Below are 22,001 nucleotides of genomic sequence, written 5' to 3' on the forward strand. Positions count from 1 at the left end.
AGTCCTTCTTGCAAACAATATGTACATCAGCAAGAATTCCTCATACACATGATTGTGATGCATATACTTACCTTGTGGTCTTGAGTTGGCTTAGGTTGGAATGAACCTGCGTAAACAAGGTTAGATAACACATATGCACTTACTAGTCAGAGCAAATAGAAAGAAACCACAAGAGTACCAAGACTGGTGTCGGCGTTCTGGGAATGGGGGTCCCCAGACTTGCCTGCCTGCAGCCTGCGGCGTGGCTCAAGGGGGGCCCAGCACGGCCCATCTTCATCAACACAAGCTCAAGACCCTCGCGAGGGGCCAAGCCTCGCGGGGTGGATGACAAGGAGCTTCCTCAGGTATGGCCTCATCAGGCTGGCTCACGAGGAGGCGGAGAGATCAAGGCGGGGTACCTCACGAGGTGCCCATGACGCAAGCCATGCTGACCAAGGGCGCCAGGCGGGCGCCAGCCCGCGCAGTGTCCTCCTTTCCTCTTTGGTGCAAAGGGAGCAAGCGCAGGCGAGAGCATCAAGCAAAGGCATCCATTTCGGTGCAACAAGACCAAGACCCGCCCAACGGCAGGAAGGAAGTCATTGTGGAGCCCAAGAAGGCGTCACCACCAGAGCCTTTGACAGGCGAGGACCAACTTTAGTCAGGATAAGTGTACCAGATGTTCCCCTTCAAAATGGCCAATTGTTGGCGCCCTTCCCGCTCAATATTTGGGAAGAGGCCCAGGGCCTTTGCCTATAAATAGGACTAGCCACCCCCAGGGTAGAGGCATCTAAAATCCAGGAGCTAGAATCAAGATAGAGGCATCTGGAAGAGAGCAATCAAGTAGCATCATAGCAAGAGAGAAGGGTAACTGAACTCCTCCTAGCAGTTCATCCCCCCAGCCAAGAACAAGCCCTCGCGAGGCTGTTCTTCCTTGTATTGTTCATCATATTCAGCCCAAGAGGCAATCCACCACACCACAAACTAGAGTAGGGTATTACACCACAATGGTGGCCCGAACTAGTATAAACCTTGTGTCTCTTGTGTTGCTCCTTTCGTAGTTTAGATCCTAGCGAGGCGGTGAGGAGCAGGTAGGTAGAGGGCGAAATATCCGCACGCACCCCTGTGTTCGAACCTCAAGGGTTTGCCGGAACCCGAAATCCGACATTTGGCGCGCCAGGTAGGGGTGCGCCAGAATTCGTCTTCCGCCGCCCTGTTCTTCTCCGACCATCGCATCCATGTTTGACGCTCGTCGGGCCCGCGCCGAGCGCCGAGCCGCCCTCGCTTCCCGCGTCGCCCAGACGGCTCCCGTCGGCGGGCGCCCTCGTCGTTCCCTGTCACCCGCCGTCAATGCCGCCACTAGCCCGGCGGGGAACGAGCAGCAAGCATCGTTCCAGCATCCCTCTGTGAGGCAAGACGGCCGCACTGCTACCCCCTCCCTCACCCCAGCTGGTTCTTCGTCTCGTGCATTCCGCGCGCCCATGGAGGTTCGAGCTGCGCTCATCGTGGCAAATGAGCTCCTCCGCTACCGTCCCGTCGACGACGTCTATGAAGAATGGCTTGACCGCGTCGCCAAGCTCGTCCGTGCCGCCAGGGGCTCTCCTGCGCTGTCCGTCCCGCTGCACCGCACCTCGCCCTGCGCGGGCGATGAAGCTTCGGGGGCGCCCCAGCCGCCTCCTCCTCAAGAAGGCGCCCTGGCCCCAAGGCACGTGGCCCCTGGGCGGAACCCGCTCCGTCAGGCGCCTCCGCGGCAAGAGTAGAGCTGCCAAGAAGTCCCTTGCCCGCAAGAAGCTGCCCGAGTGCTCCCTGCTCCAGCTTGTCACGACCACGCCCCTGCTCCAGCACATCAAGACCCCGCGCTGCTCCCAGCTGCAGCGCATGGGGACCCGCAGGACCAAGCTCTTCGTCACCCAAGGCCTCCCGTGTCCACAGCAGGCTGCCGCGCCTTCACCACCGAGCTGCGCAGCGTCGCGTGGACCGGCAAGTTCAAGCCAGACCTGCCTCCTCGCAACGACGGTACGGCTGACCCCGCAAAGTTCCTTCAGCTCTACGAGCTGGGCATCGAAGCTTCCAATAGAGACGAGAAGGTCATGGCGAACTGGTTTCCTATGGCGCTCAAGGACGGGGCCCGCACCTGGCTCCTGAACCTGGCTCCACGCACGATCTCCTCCTGGGACGAGATGCGCACCCGCTTCATCGCCAACTTCCAGGGTACTCGTGACCGGCCACCCACCGTGAGCGACATGCGCCGTATCAAGCAGCAACCAGGGGAAACCCTGCAGAAGTACATCCAGTGCTTCAACAATGCACGCCTCAAGATTCCCAAGGTGACCGAGGAGGCCATCATCTCAGCCTTCTCCGATGGCGTGCGCGACGTCAAGATGAAGGAGGAGCTGGCGATGCATGAAGACCTGTGCACTTCCTTGGAGCTGTTCAACTTGGCGACCAAGTGCGCCAGGGCAGAGGAAGGGCGTCTCTCCCTCCTCGAGCTGCCTGCCGCAGACCCAGAAGAGAAGAAACCCAAGGCCAAGGATGTGAAGCGCAAGGGGGCTGCCATGCTTGCGGCAGAACCAGACACCAAGCGGGGCAGAGATCAGCCCGAATCTTCCAAGGGCAGTCGGTACTGCGTGTACCACGACCTCCACACGCACAACACCAATGAACGCCAAGAGCTTCGAGCCGTGCGTGAAGGAAGGATCGGCCGACGTCCCGATCGCGGCGACCGGGGCTACGGTCGACGAGGAGGAAGGAACGCAAGACGCTGGGAAGACCGCGGCCCTCGCCAAGGGTGGCGCGACCGACCTCGCGAGGATCGCTGGCAGGACCCGCCTCGCGAGGGAGACTGGAGGGATCAGCCTCACGAGGATCGCCCGCAAGGCAACGCAGGCCTCCCTCCGCTACCGCCGCAGCCAAGGAGAAATGAGGACGATCATCAGGACGAGGGGGCTGGGGGCTTCCAGGAGCCACGCGCAATCGCCTGCATCCTGGGTGGAGCTCAAGCCCCAGCCTCTCAACGCGTATTCAAGCAGTTCGCCCACGAAGTGAATGCAGTCCTCCCTAAGCTCGAAGCCACACGCCCTCTCAGGTGGTCGGCGTGCGCCATCACGTTCAGCTCAGCGGATCAGCTCAAGTGCGCGGCCACAGCTGGAGTCCTCCCAATGCTTTGTTCCCCAATCATCAGCAACGTGCTAGTCACCAGGACCCTCATCGATGGCGGGGCAGGGCTCAACGTCCTGTCCATGGAAACATTCAACAATCTCCAAGTGCCCTACAATCAGCTTCAGCCAACCAAGCCTTTCTCCGGAGTCACCGACGGCTCCACGGTCCCGATTGGGCAGGTTCACCTCCCTGTCACCTTCGGGGGGCGCGACAACTACCGCACCGAGCTCATCGACTTCGACGTCGCCCACATTCGCCTGCCATACAACGCCATCCTCGGGTACCCAGCACTGGCCAAGTTCATGGCCGTAACCCACAATAGCTACAACGTCCTCAAGATGCCAGGAAGTGCCGGAGTCATCACGGTGCCCTGCGAAGAGAAAGACGCGGTGTGCTCCCTAGAACGAGCCTTTCAGGCCGCATCACTGGAAGACCCGGATCGCGGAAGCAGGAGGCTTCCCGAGACCGCCCCCAAGAAGAAGAAGACATCGTCCGGCCCGGCCCCTTAGGAGGCAGGCCCCTCAGGGCCCACGCCTACCCAGGGGGAACCTCCTTCCATTGCATAGGGAAGCGCGCCCGGCGCCCTCCTCAGGCAGGGCTCGGGGGCTCTCCCCTCGAGGGCCGCCGACCTCGCCAAGGTCACGAGGGAGGCGCTTGGGCACCACTTGGAGGCGTGTTTCGAAGCACGTTTCCCTCAAGAAGGAGCGAGGCAAGGAGGGCCAAACCCTCAGGAGTTCGTCAGCAAGGCCATTCAGGAGCTACATGAGTCAAGAGTCATGAGAGGCAGCCGCCGCTTACCCGCTGTGGCTCCCCATCCAGGCGAGGATGGTGGGATGCGCGTCTGCATCGACATACCAGGGCTCAACTGAGCCGCCTCTTAGGAGCGCCTCTGGCCCTCGCAAGTGGGGTGCTGCAAAGGTCCACCCCACAGCTACGTTCGCATGCCTTATGGCTTGCCAAACGCGGCTGCCACGTACCAACGCCTCATGAGGGGCATCCTGGAGGCTCAAGAGGTCAGGCGTTCCGCAGCCCTGGCGGAGATGGAGATGGTCCGGGAGGAGCCACCAGCGCCTCCGGAGCCTCCCGAGGCCCCAGGGCCTGGGGGCTCGTGAGGATCGGCTCCCGCAGCCCACCGAGTCTGCTACACCAACACCCCTTCGTCTTCAACATCATCAGGTGACATCTTTCAAGTTTCATTTCCAGCTGGGAGCGCCCCCCCAGGGCTGCATTACTCCCAGGCCGCGTGGGTCCGTCCCTGCGGCGTGTATCCCTTTTATTTCATGTTCCTAGCTTGCTTCATTGGGGGTGCCCCTCGGGCTGCATCATCCCCAAGTCGCTCGGGCCAGACCCAGCGATGTTCGCCTTCCCAGCATCTATTTGAATGAATTCACTCCTTCGCGGTTAACATGCTTGACCTAGTTGCCCGCTCAACTGACACCAACTGATGGAGCTGCTCCCAAACGGCACGACGCTTGCGCATGGGTCCGTCCCTGCAACACCGACAAACCTGAATGGCTGAGCTCTGGCTACGGCAGCCCCGCATAGCGCCACCTCGTCGAGCCCTCAGTGCCTCACCACCCCTCCAGAGCAACCAATGGCTGACTGTCGATTGTCATGGCAAACTCTCGTTCTTTCTGTGATGAGCCTGCAGGATCTCTTCAAGGAGCAGCGTCAAGCGAGGCCCTCACGGTGTCTTCTTCACTCTCGTCCGCGCAAACCGCTTTCACGTTAAAGGGGGGTACCTGAGCATTGCGACTCAGGGCTCCTACTGTGTCTCCACCCCTCACCCTCTGGCCTTGACCACGACATCGCGACCTGGCATACCAGCGACGGCTGAGACTCGCTCGAGGGCCGGGACCCGAGGACGTAGAGCAGAAAGGGGAGCGAAGGCGAGAGGGGAGAGGCACGCGAGGACCTCGCCAAGCAACCCCTCGCCGGCCGATGCATGGACCCGGTGACACACCAGGGAGTGGTCCCTGATTCTTAAGATAAGTCACCACCCGGAAGCCCCAGCTACCATGGCACCGTCCCCGCACCTAATGCAATCCCGTGTTAGCAACGTCGCTCTCCTTTCTCACCGAATGATGGCTGCTTGAGCGCTAAGGGGGACCTCCTGAGCATCGTGACTCAGGGGCTCTTACCAGACCTCGGGCCGCTCACCTCCTGGCCTTGACCACGGCATCGCGACCTGGCATACCAGCGACGGCTGAAGCCGCCTTGGGACTGGGACCTGTCGGCGCAGAGCATCAAGCCCTCGCGAGGTTCGAAAGGAAGAACTGAGCTAAGATGGAATGAGCAACTCGCGCTACTCCATGGCAAGGATTATATTAACAAATAGGACCGCAGGCACCTTACAAGCCCCCATGGGGCGCGTTTTTGATTCCTCGCAGGGAACAGATCCTAAAGAACGCTAACTACACGCGCCCCTGCAAAAGACGCCATCATCAACAGTGGGCCGTCCGGCACCGGCGCCAACCCCATCCAGATCAGAGGCGGCGACGGCCTGACGAGCCCGCCCTGCTCCCGGAGCGGCGCAGGCTCGGGGGCTCGTAGATGTCGTCGCTCGTCTCCGGAGTCGCGAAGAGCTCGGCGGAGTCGCTGGATCCTCCGGCGCCTCCAGCGCCTAAGGAGCTGCCAAGGGAGCGGTTAGCCGGCCAAGGCCTCGCCATAGCGGGGTCCCGACCACCTCTCCCGGGGCAGCACTCCAGCCGGCGACCCTCCGCATCGAAGACCTTGAAGAACATCACCGAAGCACCATCGTACTCCAGGTGAATTGCGAGGGCGCCCCTTGTCCTGCACACCCGGGCGATCTCGCCCCAGCCTCGAGTCATGAAGACCTCGCCCGGGGCAACGACCGCGACCTCTGCCCCGGTCGCGAGGGTGCTGCAGCCGGCGTGCTGCAGCCAGAGCCCCAGGAGTTCCCCCTGCGGGATGACGGAGGTGAAGAAAGGAGGAAGGCGAATCCAAGATTGAGGAGGCATGGCGGCGTGAAGCACGAACTCTCGGGAGGAGCCCTCGGCGTGGACTCCAGGGGGAAAGACGCACACCTTCATGAACCGCCGGCGCCGACGGCGGCACCGCCCGTGGCATTCGGCATCGACTCCTTTAGAGCCCTCGATGTGGGCGTACAAGGGAAGCGGGAACCCTGGTGGTGGCCGCTCGCACCAGGGCCTCAACACTTCCTGATGGGCGCCCTCACCCCGATGGCAGAGGGCTAGCCGTTTCTTCGGCGGAAGCGGGTCAGGACCCTCTCGGAGAGCCTTTCCCTTGTCTGCCGCAGAGAACAGGCGGAACGGAGCCATTGCAGCAAGATGGAGCAAGGACCGGGAAGAAGGAGAAGCAAGAGGGGATAGACTGGAAGGGCACGCGCCGTGCCGTACTTAAAGCCAGAGGAGGCCAACCGCCGACCTCCACGATCACAGGTAATCATGACCCGCTTTGCATGCAGGGACTTGTCAATTCGTGCAGTTGCCGAGGCGTCGTGGGGAAGTGGAGACGCCCACATCCAATCAACTGCCACACGGCGCCAAAGGCCGCAGGCTGTTAGGGCCCGCGGCACTTCGCACTTGCCCTTTCGCCTCTCTGCTCGGCCAAGTCCAGGCGTGCCTTGGGCCCGGGGGCTACTGTCTGCATTCTGGGAACGGGGGTCCCTAGACTTGCCTGCCTGCGGCCTGCAGCGTGGCTCAAGGGGGGCCCAGCACGGCCCATCTTCATCAACACAAGCTCAAGACCCTCGCGAGGGGCCAAGCCTCGCGGGGCGGATGACAAGGAGCTTCCTCAGGCATGGCCTCATCAGGCTGGCTCACGAGGAGGCGGAGAGATCAAGGTGGGGTACCTCACGAGGTGCCCATGACGCAAGCCATGACGACCAAGGGCGCTAGGCGGGCGCCAGCCCGCGCAGTGTCCTCCTTTCCTCTTTGGTGCAAAGGGAGCAAGTGCAGGCGAGAGCATCAAGCAAAGGCATCCATTTCGGTGCAACAAGACCAAGACCCGCCCAACGGCAGGAAGGAAGTCATTGTGGAGCCCAAGCAGGTGTCACCACCAGAGCCTTTGACAGGCGAGGGCCAACTTTAGTCAGGATAAGTGTACCAGATGTTCCCCTTCAAAATGGCCAATTGTTGGCGCCCTTCCCGCTCAATATTTGGGAAGAGGCCCAGGGCCTTTGCCTATAAATAGGACTAGCCACCCCCAGGGTAGAGGCATCTAGAATCCAGGAGCTAGAATCAAGATAGAGGCATCTGGAAGAGAGCAATCAAGTAGCATCATAGCAAGAGATAAGGGTAACTGAACTCCTCCTAGCAGTTCATCCCCCCAGCCAAGAACAAGCCCTCGCGAGGCTGTTCTTCCTTGTATTGTTCATCATCATCAGCCCAAGAGGCAATCCACCACACCACAAACTAGAGTAGGGTATTACACCACAATGGTGGCCCGAACTAGTATAAACCTTGTGTCTCTTGTGTTGTTCCTTTCGTAGTTTAGATCCTAGCGAGGCGGCGAGGAGCAGGTAGGTAGAGGGCGAAATCTCCGTGCGCACCCCTGTGTTCGAACCTCAAGGGTCTGCCAGAACCCGAAATCCGACAACTGGGATGACATGTAGAGTGAATACTAAGTACCACATTGGATATAGACATGCCCCCAAAGGTAAAGATGTGCAATGAATTTAAGAATTTCTTTCCCTTAGATGTCTTGCTCCCCCGGAATCTAGCATGGGATACTGGGAGAAGATAGGGAACAAAAAATCAGAGCTCAAAGAAACAAATGAACAGAGCTAATGCAAATAAGCACATATGAACATGTCTTTCCCCTCAAGAAGACATGTGGCATCTCTCCTCTTGAACACCAAGTATCTGGGATCCTTGGAGATTACTCTCTCCTTGAGTATTCTCTCCCCCTAGAGATGTGAGTATTCTCTCCCCCTAGAGATGTGATTAAGCTTTGATGTGATCTCTCTCTCCCCCTTTGACATCAATTTCCAAGAAGGGTCTTCTAGAATTTGTCATGAATGGGTTTGGTCCTTGAGTCACAACACAAAGCACTAAGGTAAATGTGATGCTTGTAGAGGACAAGATTCATTGAGTGGAGCTGGATCAAGAGTAATGCAGGAACAAGTGGCAAAATGTCTTTCCTGTAGTGAAATCGGTGGCATCGAGTGATATGCTTCGGTTGCACCGAATGAATTCGGTGAGACCGAAAACAAGAGACCGGTGTGACCGAGTTCATCACAGAGAAAACACTTGTCACCTTAGCTCACTAGACAAGTAAGATCTCACAAGGGTTTGCAAGGAATTAACTGAAAGATTTGCAATGATTTGGATGCAGGGAATGCAGAACAAAATAGAAAAGAAAAGGAATCTAGATGAAGTTTTTTTGAAAGGGGAAACAAACATGCATGAGACAAATGCAAGAGCATAGAAAAGAACACAAGAAAACTTCATCTAGAGGTGGTCGGCGACAAAGTCACCTATGTTAGAGTATATTGACTTAGGAGTCAAGTGAGATCACTTGATCATAGGTCATACTCATCATTTAAGTTCAAAATGGGGTTACCATTTTTTGTTTAAGCATCTTGATGTATTCACATCTTGTCGAGTTGCTTTGACTCATGACTTGGAGTAAAGCTTCTCTAAGATGGAATAACATACCTTGGGTGGTGGTGTTGTTTGTGATCATGTAGTTGAACTTTTGTGGGTTGCTGAAGGTTGATGTAGCTCATCAAGAGTTGGGAGCACCACTTGGAATTTGAGTTCATCTACCTACATGGGTTAGTTTTTGCAAGGAAGAGCACTTGTGTATCCAAGATGACAATCGTGAAAACCAATCATAGAATTTGTCAAAGGATATGTTTGAATGGTTTCGTGCTTCCTTGACTTCAACCACCGTTGTGTAGAGACTTGGTGATGTAGAGATTGCTCAAGATGTGAGTGAGTTGCAATCTCATAGACTTAGATTCATCCAAGTACCTACAAGGGTTACATAACATGCAAGGTGCAAATATATCCAAGACATAAGATATTCATCAATCATAAGAGAAATATCAAGGATTAGTCATAGGCTCATGCCTTGCATGTATCAAATGGAGTTCCTACTCCAAGTTTGAGGCATAAATGATGTTCAATTCACCTCTTAACTTGCAAAACACTTTCTCATCAAGTGGTTTAGTGAATATATCCGCTAATTGCTTTTCGGTGCGAACATGCTTAAGATTAATGTCACCCTTAGCAACATGATCTCGAATGAAATGATGACAAACTTCAATATGCTTAGTTTGAGAGTGTTGCACGAGATTGTGAGCAATCTTGATAGCACTTTTATTGTCACAAAGTAATGGAACATGTTTCACATATATCCCATAATCTTTAAGAGTTTGGGTCATCCAAAGTAATTGAGCACAGCATGAACCAGCGGCAATGTATTCCGCTTCGGCGGTGGATAAGGATACGGAGTTTTGTTTCTTGGAAGACCAAGACACAAGAGATCTACTAATAAATTAACAAGTACCCGAAGTGGAATTTCTATCAACTTTGTCACCGGCATAGTCCGAGTCGGAGTAGCCAACAAGATCGAAAGATGCCCTCTTAGGATACCAGATGCCAAAATTTGGTGTATGGATTAAGTATCTCACTATCCTTTTCACGGCCTTAAGATGACATTCTTTAGGAGCAGCTTGATATCATTCACACACTCCCTGGAAACGGCGCCAGAAAAGAGTCTTGATGACCCACAAGTGTAGGGGATATATCGTATTGCTTTCAATAAGTAAGAGTGTCGAACCCAACGAGGAGCAGAAGGAAATGATAAGCGGTTTTCAATAAGGTTTTCTCTGCAAGCACTGAAATTGTAGGTAATAGATAGTTTTGTGATAAGATAAATTGTAATGAGTAACAAGTAAATAAAGTAAATAAAGTGCAGCAAGGTGGCCCAATCCTTTTTGTTGCAAAGGATAAGCCTGGACAATTTCTTATAATGAGAAAGGAGCTCCCGAGGACACATGGGAATTATCGTCAAGCTAGTTTTCATCACGCTCATATGATTTGCGTTCGGTACTTTGATAATTTGATATGTGGGTGGATCGGTGCTTGGGTACTGCCCTTACTTGGACAAGCATCCCACTTATGATTAACCCCTATTGCAAGCGTCCACAACTACAAAAGAAGTATTAAGGTAAACCTAATCACAACATTAAACATATGGATCCAAATTAGCCCCTAACGAAGCAACGCATAAACTAGGGTTTAAGCTTCTATCACTCTAGCAACCCATCATCTACATATTACTTCCCAATGCCTTCCTCTAGGCCCAAATAATGGTGAAGTGTCATGTAGTCGACGTTCACATAACACCACTAGAGGAAAGACAACATACATCTCATCAAAATATCAAACGAATACCAAATTCACATGACTACAAATAGCAAGACTTCACCCATGTCCTCAGGAACAAACGTAACTACTCACAAAGCATATTCATGTTCATAATTAGAGGAGTAATAATATGCATTAAGGATCTGAACATATGATCTTCCACCAAGTAAACCAATTAGCATCAATTACAAGGAGTAATCAACACTACTAGCAACCCACACAGGTACCAATTTGTGGTTTGGATACAAGATTGGATACAAGAGATGAACTAGGGTTTTGAGAGGAGATGGTGCTGGTGAAGATGTTGATGGATATTGATCCCCTCCCGATGAGAGGATCGTTGGTGATGACGATGGTGATGATTTCCCCCTCTCGGAGGGAAGTGTCCCCGGCAGAACAGCTCCGCCGGAGCCCTAGATTGGTTCCGCCAAGGTTCCGCCTCGTGGCGGCGGAGTTTCGTCCCGTAAGCTTGCCCACGATTTTTTCCAGGGTAAAAGCCTTCATATAGCAGAAGATGGACACCGGGGGCCACCAGGGGGCCCAGGAGACAGGGGCGCACCCCCACCCTCCTAGCCAGGGTGTGGCCCCCCTGAGGTGTTTCTTCCGCTAAATAATTCTTATTTATTCCAAAAATAAGTTTCGTGGAGTTTCAGGATTTTTGGAGCAGTGCAGAATAGGTTTCCAATGTTTGCTCCTTTTCCAGCCAGAATTCCAGCTGCTGGCATTCCCCCTCTTCATGGTAAACCTTGTAAAATAAGAGAGAATAGCCATAAGTATTGGGATACAATGTGTAATAACAGCCCATAATGCAATAAATATTGATATAAAAGCATGATGCCAGTTCCTCATCCTCTTGTCCTTGCCACACCATTGTTGAACTCATATGAAATATACTTGATAAAAATATTAGTCCAACAAGAGATATGTTGACATTAATTACCAAAACCACCCAGGGAGCACTTGTGCTTTCAATCTCCCCCTTTTTGGTAATTGATGACAACATACATTAAAGCTCTAGATTAAAGATATACACGATAACAAGTAAAGCTTTGGAAATACATGTAACATGCATAGGCTCCCCCTACATGTATGCAATCATGTAAAGATGGAATATAAGAACATGTGAATGCATAGGCATGTCAAAGCAAGCAATGAGTTACATGTATCTTGGCTATATGCATCAGAGCAAATGATGTAGATAAAAGGAAGTGTCCCTTCATGTTCATGAATCCTTCTTGCAAAGAATATGTACATCAGCAAGAGATCATCATGCACATGAGTGTGATGCATATACTTACTTTGTGGTCTTGAGCTGGCTTTGGAAGAGATGAGCTTGAGAAAACAAGGTTAGATAACACAAGAACACTCAGGAAACCACAAGAGTACCAAGACTGGGATGACATGTAATAAGTGAGTACTTAGTACTCCATTTGGATATAGACATGTCCCCAAAGATTGACGATATGCAATGAATTCCAAAGATTTTCTTTCCCTAGATATGAAGTCTTTCTCCCCCTGAATCTAATATTGGATAATGGGAGAAGGTAGGGTAAGAGAAAATCAGAGCAAGAAACATTAAAGCAAGAAATGGTACAATCAACTATATATTAACATGTCTTTCCCCTCTTAAAGACATGTGACTTCTCTCCTTTATTGTTAACAAGCATCTGGAGAAGTTAAGATGTGCTTTATCTCCCATGAATAAGCTTTGATGTGCTCTCTCTCCCCCTTTGACATCAATTTCCAAGAATAGTACTTCTGGAGTACGAGTCAAATAGGTTTGGTCCTTGATGTCTACTATGCAACCTTCTTCTTGTAGACGTTGTTGGGCCTCCAAGTGCAGAGGTTTGTAGGACAGTATGAAATTTCCCTCAAGTGCATGACCTAAGGTTAATCAATCCATGGGAGGTGTAGGATGAAGATGGTCTCTCTCAGATGACCCTGCAACCAAATAACAAAGAGTCTCTTGTGTCCCCAACACACCCAATACAATGGTAAATTGTATAGGTGCACTAGTTCGGCGAAGAGATGGTGATTCAAGTGCAATATGGATGGTAGATATAGGTTTTTGTAATACGAACATATAAAAACAACAAGGTAACTAATGATAAAAGTGAGCGTAAACGGTATTGCAATGCTAGGAAACAAGGCCTAAGGTTCATACTTTCACTAGTGCAAGTTCTCTCAAAAATAATAACATAACTGGATCATATAACTATCCCTCAACATGCAACAAAGAGTCACTCCAAAGTCACTAATAGCAGAGAACAAACAAAGAGATTATTGTAGGGTACGAAACCACCTCAAAGTTATCCTTTCTGATCGATCTATTCAAGAGTCCGTAGTAAAATAAGATGAAGCTATTGTTTCCGTCTGATCTATCATAGAGTTCATACTAGAATAACACCTTAAGATACAAATCAACCAAAACCCTAATGTCACCTAGATACTCCAATGTCACCTCAAGTATCCGTGGGTATGATTATACGATATGCATCACACAATCTCAGATTCATCTATTCAACCAACACAAAGAACTTCAAAGAGTGCCCCAAAGTTTCTACCGGATAGTCAAGACGAAAACGTGTGCCAACCCCTATGCATAAGGACACAAGGTCACTGAACCCGCAAGTTGATCACCAAAACATACATCAAGTAGATCACGTGAATATCCCATTGTCACCATAGATAAGCACATGCAATACATACATCAAGTGTTCTCAAATCCTTAAAGACTCAATACGATAAGATAACTTCAAAGGGAAAACTCAATCCATTACAAGAGAGTAGAGGGGGGGAAGCATCATAATCCAACTATAATAGCAAAGCTCACGATACATCAAGATCGTGCCGAATCAAGAACACGAGAGAGAGAGAGATCAAACACATAGCTACTGGTACATACCCTCAGCCCCGAGGGTGAACTACTCCCTCCTCGTCATGGAGAGCGTCGAGATGATGAAGATGGACACCAGTGAGGGATTCCCCCTCCGGCAGGGTGCCGGAGCAGGGTTCCGATTGGTTTTTGGTGGCTACAGAGGCTTGCGGCGGCGTAACTCCCGATCTATTGTGTCCCTCGATGTTTTCGGGATATATGGATATATATAGGTGAAAGAAGTCGGTCAGAGAGCCATGAGGGTGGGGGGCGCGCTCAGGGGGTAGGGCGCGCCCTGGACCCTCGTGGCTTCCTCGAAGCTTCCCTGACGTCTACTCCAAGTCTCCTGGATTGCTTTCATTCCAAAAATAACTCTCCCAAAGGTTTCATTCCGTTTGGACTCCGTTTGATATTCCTTTTCTGCGAAACACTGAAATAGGCAAAAAAACAGCAATTTGGGCTGGGCCTCCGGTTAACAGGTTAGTCCCAAAAATGATATAAAAGTGTTTAGTAAAGCCCATAAATATCCAAAGCAGGTAATTTAATAGTATGGAACAATAAAAAATTATAGATACATTGGAGACGTATCAAGCATCCCCAAGCTTAATTCCTGCTCATCCTCGAGTAGGTAAATGACAAAAACAGAATTTTTGATGTGGAATGCTACCTAGCATATTTCTTAATGTAATTTTCTTTATTGTGGCATGAATGTTCAGATCCAAATGATTCAAGATAAAAGTTTAATATTGACATAAGAGTAATAATACTTTAAGCATACTAACAAAGTAATCATGTCTTCTCAAAATAACATGGCCAAAGAAAGTTATCCCTACAAAATCATATAGTCTGGCTATGCTCTATCTTCATCACACAAAATATTTAAATCATGCACAACCCTGGTTTTAGCCAAGAAATTGTTTCATACTTTAGTATGCTCAAACTTTTTCAATCTTCACGCAATACATGAGCGTGGGCCATGGACATAGCACTATATGTGGAATATGATGGTGGTTGTGGAGAAGACAAAAGAAAAGAAGATAGTCTCACATCAACTAGGCGTATCAACGGGCTATGGAGATGCCCATTAATAGATATTAATGTGAGTGAGTAGGGATTGCCATGCAACGGATGCACTAGAGCTATAAGTGTATGAAAGCTCATCAAAAGAAACTAAGTGGGTGTGCATCCAACTTCCTTGCTCACGAAGACCTGAGGCATTTCGAGGAAGCCCATCATTGGAATATACAAGCCAAGTTCTATAATGAAAAATCCCCACTAATATATGAAAGTGACAACATAGGAGACTCTCTATCATGAAGATCATAGTGCTACTTTGAAGCACAAGTGTGGAAAAGGATAGTAACATTGTCCCTTCTCTCTTTTTCTCTCCTTTTTTTGGTGGGCTTCTTTGGCCTCTTTTTTTATTTGGTCTTCTTTGGCTCTTTTATTTTTTTATAAAGTCCGGAGTCTCATCCTGACTTGTGGGGGAATCATAGTCTCCATCATCCTTCCCTCACTTGGGACAATGCTCTTATAATGAAGATCATCACACTTTTATTTACTTACAACTCAAGATTACAACTCAATACTTAGAACAAAATATGACTCTATGTGGATGCCTCCGGTGGTGTACCGGGATATGCAATGAATCAAGAGCGACATGTATGAAAGAATTATAAAGGTGGCTTTGCCACAAATACGATGTTAACTACATGATCATGCAAAAGCAATATGCCAATGATGATGCGTGTCACAAATAACAAAATGGTGGAAAGTTGCATGTCAATATATCTTGGAATGGCTATGGAAATGCCATAATAGGTAGGTACGGTGGCTGTTTTGAGGAAGGTATATGGTGGGTGTATGGTACCGGCAAAAGTTGCGCGGCACAAGAGAGGCTAGCAATGGTGGAAGGGTGAGAGTGCGTATAATCCATGGACTCAACATTAGTCATGAAGAACTCATATACTTATTGCAAAAATCTATAAGTTATCAAAACAAAGTACTAGATGCATGCTCCTAGGGGAAGGGTTGGTAGGAGTTAACCATCGCGCGATCCCGACCTCCACACATAAGGAAGACAATCAATAAATAAATCATGCTCCAACTTCATCATATAACGGTTCACCATACGTGCATGCTACGGGAATCACAAACTTTAACACAAGTATCTCTCAAATTCACAACTACCCCACTAGCATGACTCTAATATCACCATCCTCATATGTCAAAACAATCATAAGGAATCAAACTTCTCATAGTATTCAATGCACTTTATATGAAAGTTTTTATTATACCCAACTTGGATGCCCATCATATTAGGACTAATTTTATAACCAAAGAAAATACCATGCTGTTCTAAAAGACTCTCAAAATAATATAAGAGAAGCATGAGAGATCAATAATTTCTACAAAATAAAATCACCGCCGTGCTCTAATTAAAAGGGTATAAGTGAAGCACTAGAGCAAATGACAAACTACTCCAAAAGATATAAGTGAAGATCGATAAGTAGTCGAATAATTATGCAACTATGTGAAGACTCTCTAACGTTTAAGAATTTAAGAACTTGATATTTTATTCAAACAGCAAGCAAAACAAAACAAAATGACATTTCAAGGATAGCACACATATCATGCGGTGAATAAAAATATAGCTCCAAGTAAAGTTACCGATGAACGAAGACGAAAGAGGGGATGCCATCCGGGGCATCCCCAAGCTTGGGCTCTTGGTTGTCCTTGAATATTACCTTGGGGTGCCTTGGGCACCCCAAACTTAGGCTCTTGCCACTATTTATTTCATAGTCCATCGGATCTTTGCCCAAAACTTGAAAACTTCACAACACAAAACTCAACAAAAAACTCGTAAGTTCTGTTAGTATAAGAAAATAAATCACCACTTAGGTACTATTGTGAACTCATTCTAAATTCATATTGGTGTAATATCTACTGTATTACAACTTATCTATGGTTCATACCCTTTGATACTACTCATAGATTCATCAAAATAAGCAAACAACACATAGAAAACAGAATCTGTCAAAAACAGAACAGTCTGTAGTAATCTATAACTCTCGAATACTTCTGTAACTCCAACAATTCTACCAAATTAGGAAAACCTGAGAAATTTGTGTACCAATCCATATCAAAAAGAATCAGATCAAAAACACGTTTCTGTGAATTATCCAAACTAATTTACTGGGTGCAAAAGTTTCTGATTTTCAGTAAGATCAACACAACTATCACCGTAAGCTATCCTAAAGGTCTTACTTGGCAGTTTATTGAAACAAAAGCTATAAAACATGATTCCTACAGTAGAATAATCATGTGAACACACAAAAACAGTAAGGGTAAATATTGGGTTGTCCCCCAACAAGCGCTTTTCTTTAATGCCTTTTAGCTAGGCATGATGATTTCAATGATGCTCGCATAAAAGATAAGAATTGAAACATAAAGAGAGCATCATGAAGCATATTACTAACACATTTAAGTCTAACCCACTTACTATGCATAGGGATTTTGTGATCAAACAACTTATGGGAATAATAATCAACTAGCATAGGAAGGCAAAACAAGCATAACTTCAAGATTTTAAGCACATAGGGAGGAAAATTGATATTATTGCAATTCCTACAAGCATATATTCCTCCCTCATAATAATTGTCAGTAGCATCATGAATGAATTCAACAATATAACCATCACATAAAGCATTACTTTCATGATCTACAAGCATAGAAAATTTACTACTATCCACATAAGCAAATTTCTTCTCATCAATAGTAGTGGGAGCACACTCAACAAAATAACTATCATGTGAAGCATAATCCAATTAAAAATTAATATCAAGATGACAAGTTTCATGGTTATCATTATTCTTTATAGCATACGTGTCATCACAATAATCATCATAAATAGGAGGCATGCTTTCATCATAATAAATTTGCTCATCAAAACTTGGGGGACAAAAAATATCATCTTTATCAAACATAGCTTCCCCAAGCTTGTAGCTTTGCATATTATTAGCATCATGGTTATTCATAGAATTCATACTAACAACATTGCAATCATGCTCATCATACAAAGATTTAGTGCCAAACATTCTATAGATTTCTTCTTCTACCACTTGAGCACAATTTTCCTTTCCATCATTCTCACGAAAGATATTAAAAAGATGAAGCGTATGAGGCAACCTTAATTCCATTTTTTGTAGTTTTATTTATAAACGAAACTAGTGATAAAACAAAAAACTAAAATATTCGATTGCAAGATCTCAAGATATACCTTCAAGCACTCACCTCCCCGGCAACGACACCAGATAAGAGCTTGATGTCTACTACGCAACCTTCTTCTTGTAGACGTTGTTGGGCCTCCAAGTGCAGAGGTTTGTAGGACAGTAGCAAATTTCCCTCAAGTGGATGACCTAAGGTTTATCAATCTGTGGGAGGTGTAGGATGAAGATGGTGTCTCTCAAACAACCCTGCAACCAAATAACAAAGAGTCTCTTGTGTCCCCAACACACCCAATACAATTGTAAATTGTATAGGTGCACTAGTTCGGCGAAGAGATGGTGCTTCAAGTGCAATATGGATGGTAGATATAGGTTTTTGTAATATGAAAATATAAAAACAGCAAGGTAACTAATGATAAAAGTGAGCTTAAACGATATTGCAATGCTAGGAAACAAGGCCTAAGGTTCATACTTTCACTAGTGCAAGTTCTCTCAACAATAATAACATAACTGGATCATATAACTATCCCTCAACATGCAACAAAGAGTCACTCCAAAGTCACTAATAGCAGAGAACAAACAAAGAGATTATTGTAGGGTACGAAACCACCTCAAAGTTATCCTTTCTGATCGATCTATTCAAGAGTCCATAGTAAAATAACACGAAGCTATTCTTTCCGTTCGATCTATCATAGTGTTCGTACTAGAATAACACCTTAAGATACAAATCAACCAAAACCCTAATGTCACCTAGATACTCCAATGTCACCTCAAGTATCTGTGGGTATGAATATATGATATGCATCACACAATCTCAGATTCATCTATTCAACCAACACAAAGAACTTCAAAGAGTGCCCCAAAGTTTCTACCGGGGAGTCAAGACGAAAACGTGTGCCAACCCCTATGCATAAGTTCACAAGGTCACTGAACCCGCAAGTTGATCACCAAAACATACATCAAGTAGATCACGTGAATATCCCATTGTCACCACAGATAAGCACATGCAAGACATACATCAAGTGTTCTCAAATCCTTAAAGACTCAATCCGATAAGATAACTTCAAAAGGGAAACCTCAATCCATTACAAGAGAGTAGAGGGGGAGAAACATCATAAGATCCAACTATAATAGAAAAGCTCGCGATACATCAAGATTGTGCCGAATCAAGAACACGAGAGAGAGAGAGAGAGAGAGAGAGAGATCAAACACATAGCTACTGGTACATACCATCAGCCCCGAGGGTGAACTACTCCCTCCTCGTCATGGAGAGTGCTGGGATGATGAAGATGGCCACCGGTGAGGGATCCCCCCTCCGGCAGGGTGCCGGAACAGGGTCCCGATTGGTTTTTGGTGGCTACACAGGCTTGCGGCGGCAGAACTCCCAATCTATTGTGTCCCTGGATGTTTTTGGGATATATGGATATATATAGGTGAAAGAAGTAAGTCAGAGAGCCACAAGGGGCCCAAGAGCGTGGAGGGTGCGCCCAGGGGGGTAGGGCGCGCCCTGGACACCCGTGGCTTCCTTGAAGCTTCCTTGACGTCGACTCCAAGTCTCCTGGATTGCTTTCGTTCCAAAATTAACTCTCCCAAAGGTTTCATTCCGTTTGGACTCCATTTGATATTCCTTTTCTGCAAAACACTGAAATAGGCAAAAAAACAGCAATTTGGGCTGGGCCTCCGGTTAACAGGTTAGTCCCAAAAATGATATAAAAGTGTTTAGTAAAGCCCATAAATATCCAAAGCAGGTAATTTAATAGTATGGAACAATAAAAAATTATAGATACATTGGAGACGTATCAAGCATCCCCAAGCTTAATTCCTGCTCATCCTCGAGTAGGTAAATGACAAAAACAGAATTTTTGATGTGGAATGCTACCTAGCATATTTCTTAATGTAATTTTCTTTATTGTGGCATGAATGTTCAGATCCAAATGATTCAAGATAAAAGTTTAATATTGACATAAGAGTAATAATACTTCAAGCATACTAACAAAGTAATCATGTCTTCTCAAAATAACATGGCCAAAGAAAGTTATCCCTACAAAATCATATAGTCTGGCTATGCTCTATCTTCATCACACAAAATATTTAAATCATGCACAACCCTGGTTTTAGCCAAGAAATTGTTTCATACTTTAGTATGCTCAAACTTTTTCAATCTTCACGCAATACATGAGCGTGGGCCATGGACATAGCACTATATGTGGAATAGGATGGTGGTTGTGGAGAAGACAAAAGAAAAGAAGATATTCTCACATCAACTAGGTGTATCAATAGGCTATGGAGATGCCCATTAATAGATATTAATGTGAGTGAGTAGGGATTGCCATGCAACGGATGCACTAGAGCTATAAGTGTATGAAAGCTCATCAAAAGAAACTAAGTGGGTGTGCATCCAACTTGCTTGCTCACGAAGACCTAAGGCATTTTGAGGAAGCCTATCATTAGAATATACAAGCCAAGTTCTATAATGAAAAATTCCCACTAGTATATGAAAGTGACAACATAGGAGACTCTCTATCATGAAGATCATAGTGCTACTTTGAAGCACAAGTGCGGAAAAGGATAGTAACATTGTCCCTTCTCTCTTTTTCTCTCATTTTTTGGTGGGATTCTTTGGTCTGTTTTTTTAATTGGGCTTCTTTGGCCTCTTTTATTTCTTTATAAAGTCTGGAGTCTCATCCCGACTTGTGGGGGAATCATAGTCTCCATCATCCTTTCCTCACTTGGGACAATGCTCTTATAATGAAGATCATCAGACTTTTATTTACTTACAACTCAAGAATTACAACTCAATACTTAGAACAAAATATGACTCTATGTGGATGCCACCGGCGGTGTACCGGGATATTCAATAAATCAAGAGCGACATGTATGAAAGAATTATAAAGGTGGCTTTGCCACAAATACGATGTCAACTACATGATCATGCAAAAGCAATATGCCAATGATGATGCGTGTCATAAATAACGAAACGGTGGAAAGTTGCATGGCAATATATCTCGGAATGACTATGGAAATGCCATAATAGGTAGGTATGGTGGGTGTTTTGAGGAAGGTATATGGTGGGTGTATGGTACCGGCGAAAGTTGTGCGGCACAAGAGAGGCTAGTAATGGTGGAAGGGTGAGAGTGCGTATAATCCATGTTCTCAACATTAGTCATGAAGAACTCATATAATTATTGCAAAAATCTACAAGTTATCAAAACAAAGTACTACACGTATGCTCCTAGGGGAAGGGTTGGTCGGAGTTAACCATCGTGCGATCCCGACCTCCACACATAAGGAAGACAATCAATAAATAAATCATGCTCCAACTTCATCACATAACGGTTCACCATACGTGCATGCTACGGGAATCACAAACTTTAACACAAGTATCTCTCAAATTCACAACTACTCCACTAGCATGACTCTAATATCACCATCCTCATATCTCAAAACAAGCATAAGGAATCAAACTTCTCATAGTATTCAATGCACTTTATATGAAAGTTTTTATTATACCCAACTTGGATGCCCATCATATTAGGACTAATTTTATAACCAAAGCAAATACCATGCTGTTCTAAAAGACTCTCATAATAATATAAGCGAAGCATGAGAGATCAATAATTTCTACAAAATAAAACCAACGCCGTGCTCTAAAAGGGTATAAGTGAAGCACTAGAGCAAATGACAAACTACTCCAAAAGATATAAGTGAAGATCAATGAGTAGTCGAATAATTATGCAACTATGTGAAGACTCTAACATTTAAGAGTTTCAAATCTCGATATTTTATTCAAAAGGAATGTGCTTTTGGCATTGTTAGTGGACATGTACTGACCCACTGCAGCAAGAGGTGGCATTATGGTTGTAATTGCCTTGTCACCTTTATAAGGTGGTGGTTCCACCATTTTTTCCATAGCTTGCTGAAAAGTTGAGTTTTTACATTAGTAGTACCAGAACAGAAGATATTAAGGAGGCAGCAAAACCAAACAAAATAGCTTTGGTCTATATACAGAACTTATTCTGGTGAACCGTGTAAAATATTAGTTGTATTTTACTGCAAAGTACATAATAAAACCAGGTTCCAAACATATGACCATGTACCATGGCTAATGTATTGTCTATTTCGTCACATTGTATTGATAGCTAAGGATAAAGAGAGAAGGTTTATAATACGGTAAGCATAGTATGACATCATTCATATCACAAAACAAGTGAGAACAGACAAACATGCAATTGTAACATTGTGTGGGCAAGTCCAGCACAGAACTAGATTACAGATCAAGATCAAAGGAACATCACTCCTATCTTTTAAACTTTGTAAGGTGCAATGACACGCTAAGACAATTGTGTATAAAATTGAAAAGAGTAATAGACATTGGCTGCAAACCGCGCAGTTCAATGCATGAGT

Source organism: Triticum dicoccoides, chromosome 2B, assembly GCF_002162155.2.
Source record: "Triticum dicoccoides isolate Atlit2015 ecotype Zavitan chromosome 2B, WEW_v2.0, whole genome shotgun sequence".
NCBI classification, from domain to species: Eukaryota; Viridiplantae; Streptophyta; class Magnoliopsida; order Poales; family Poaceae; genus Triticum; species Triticum dicoccoides.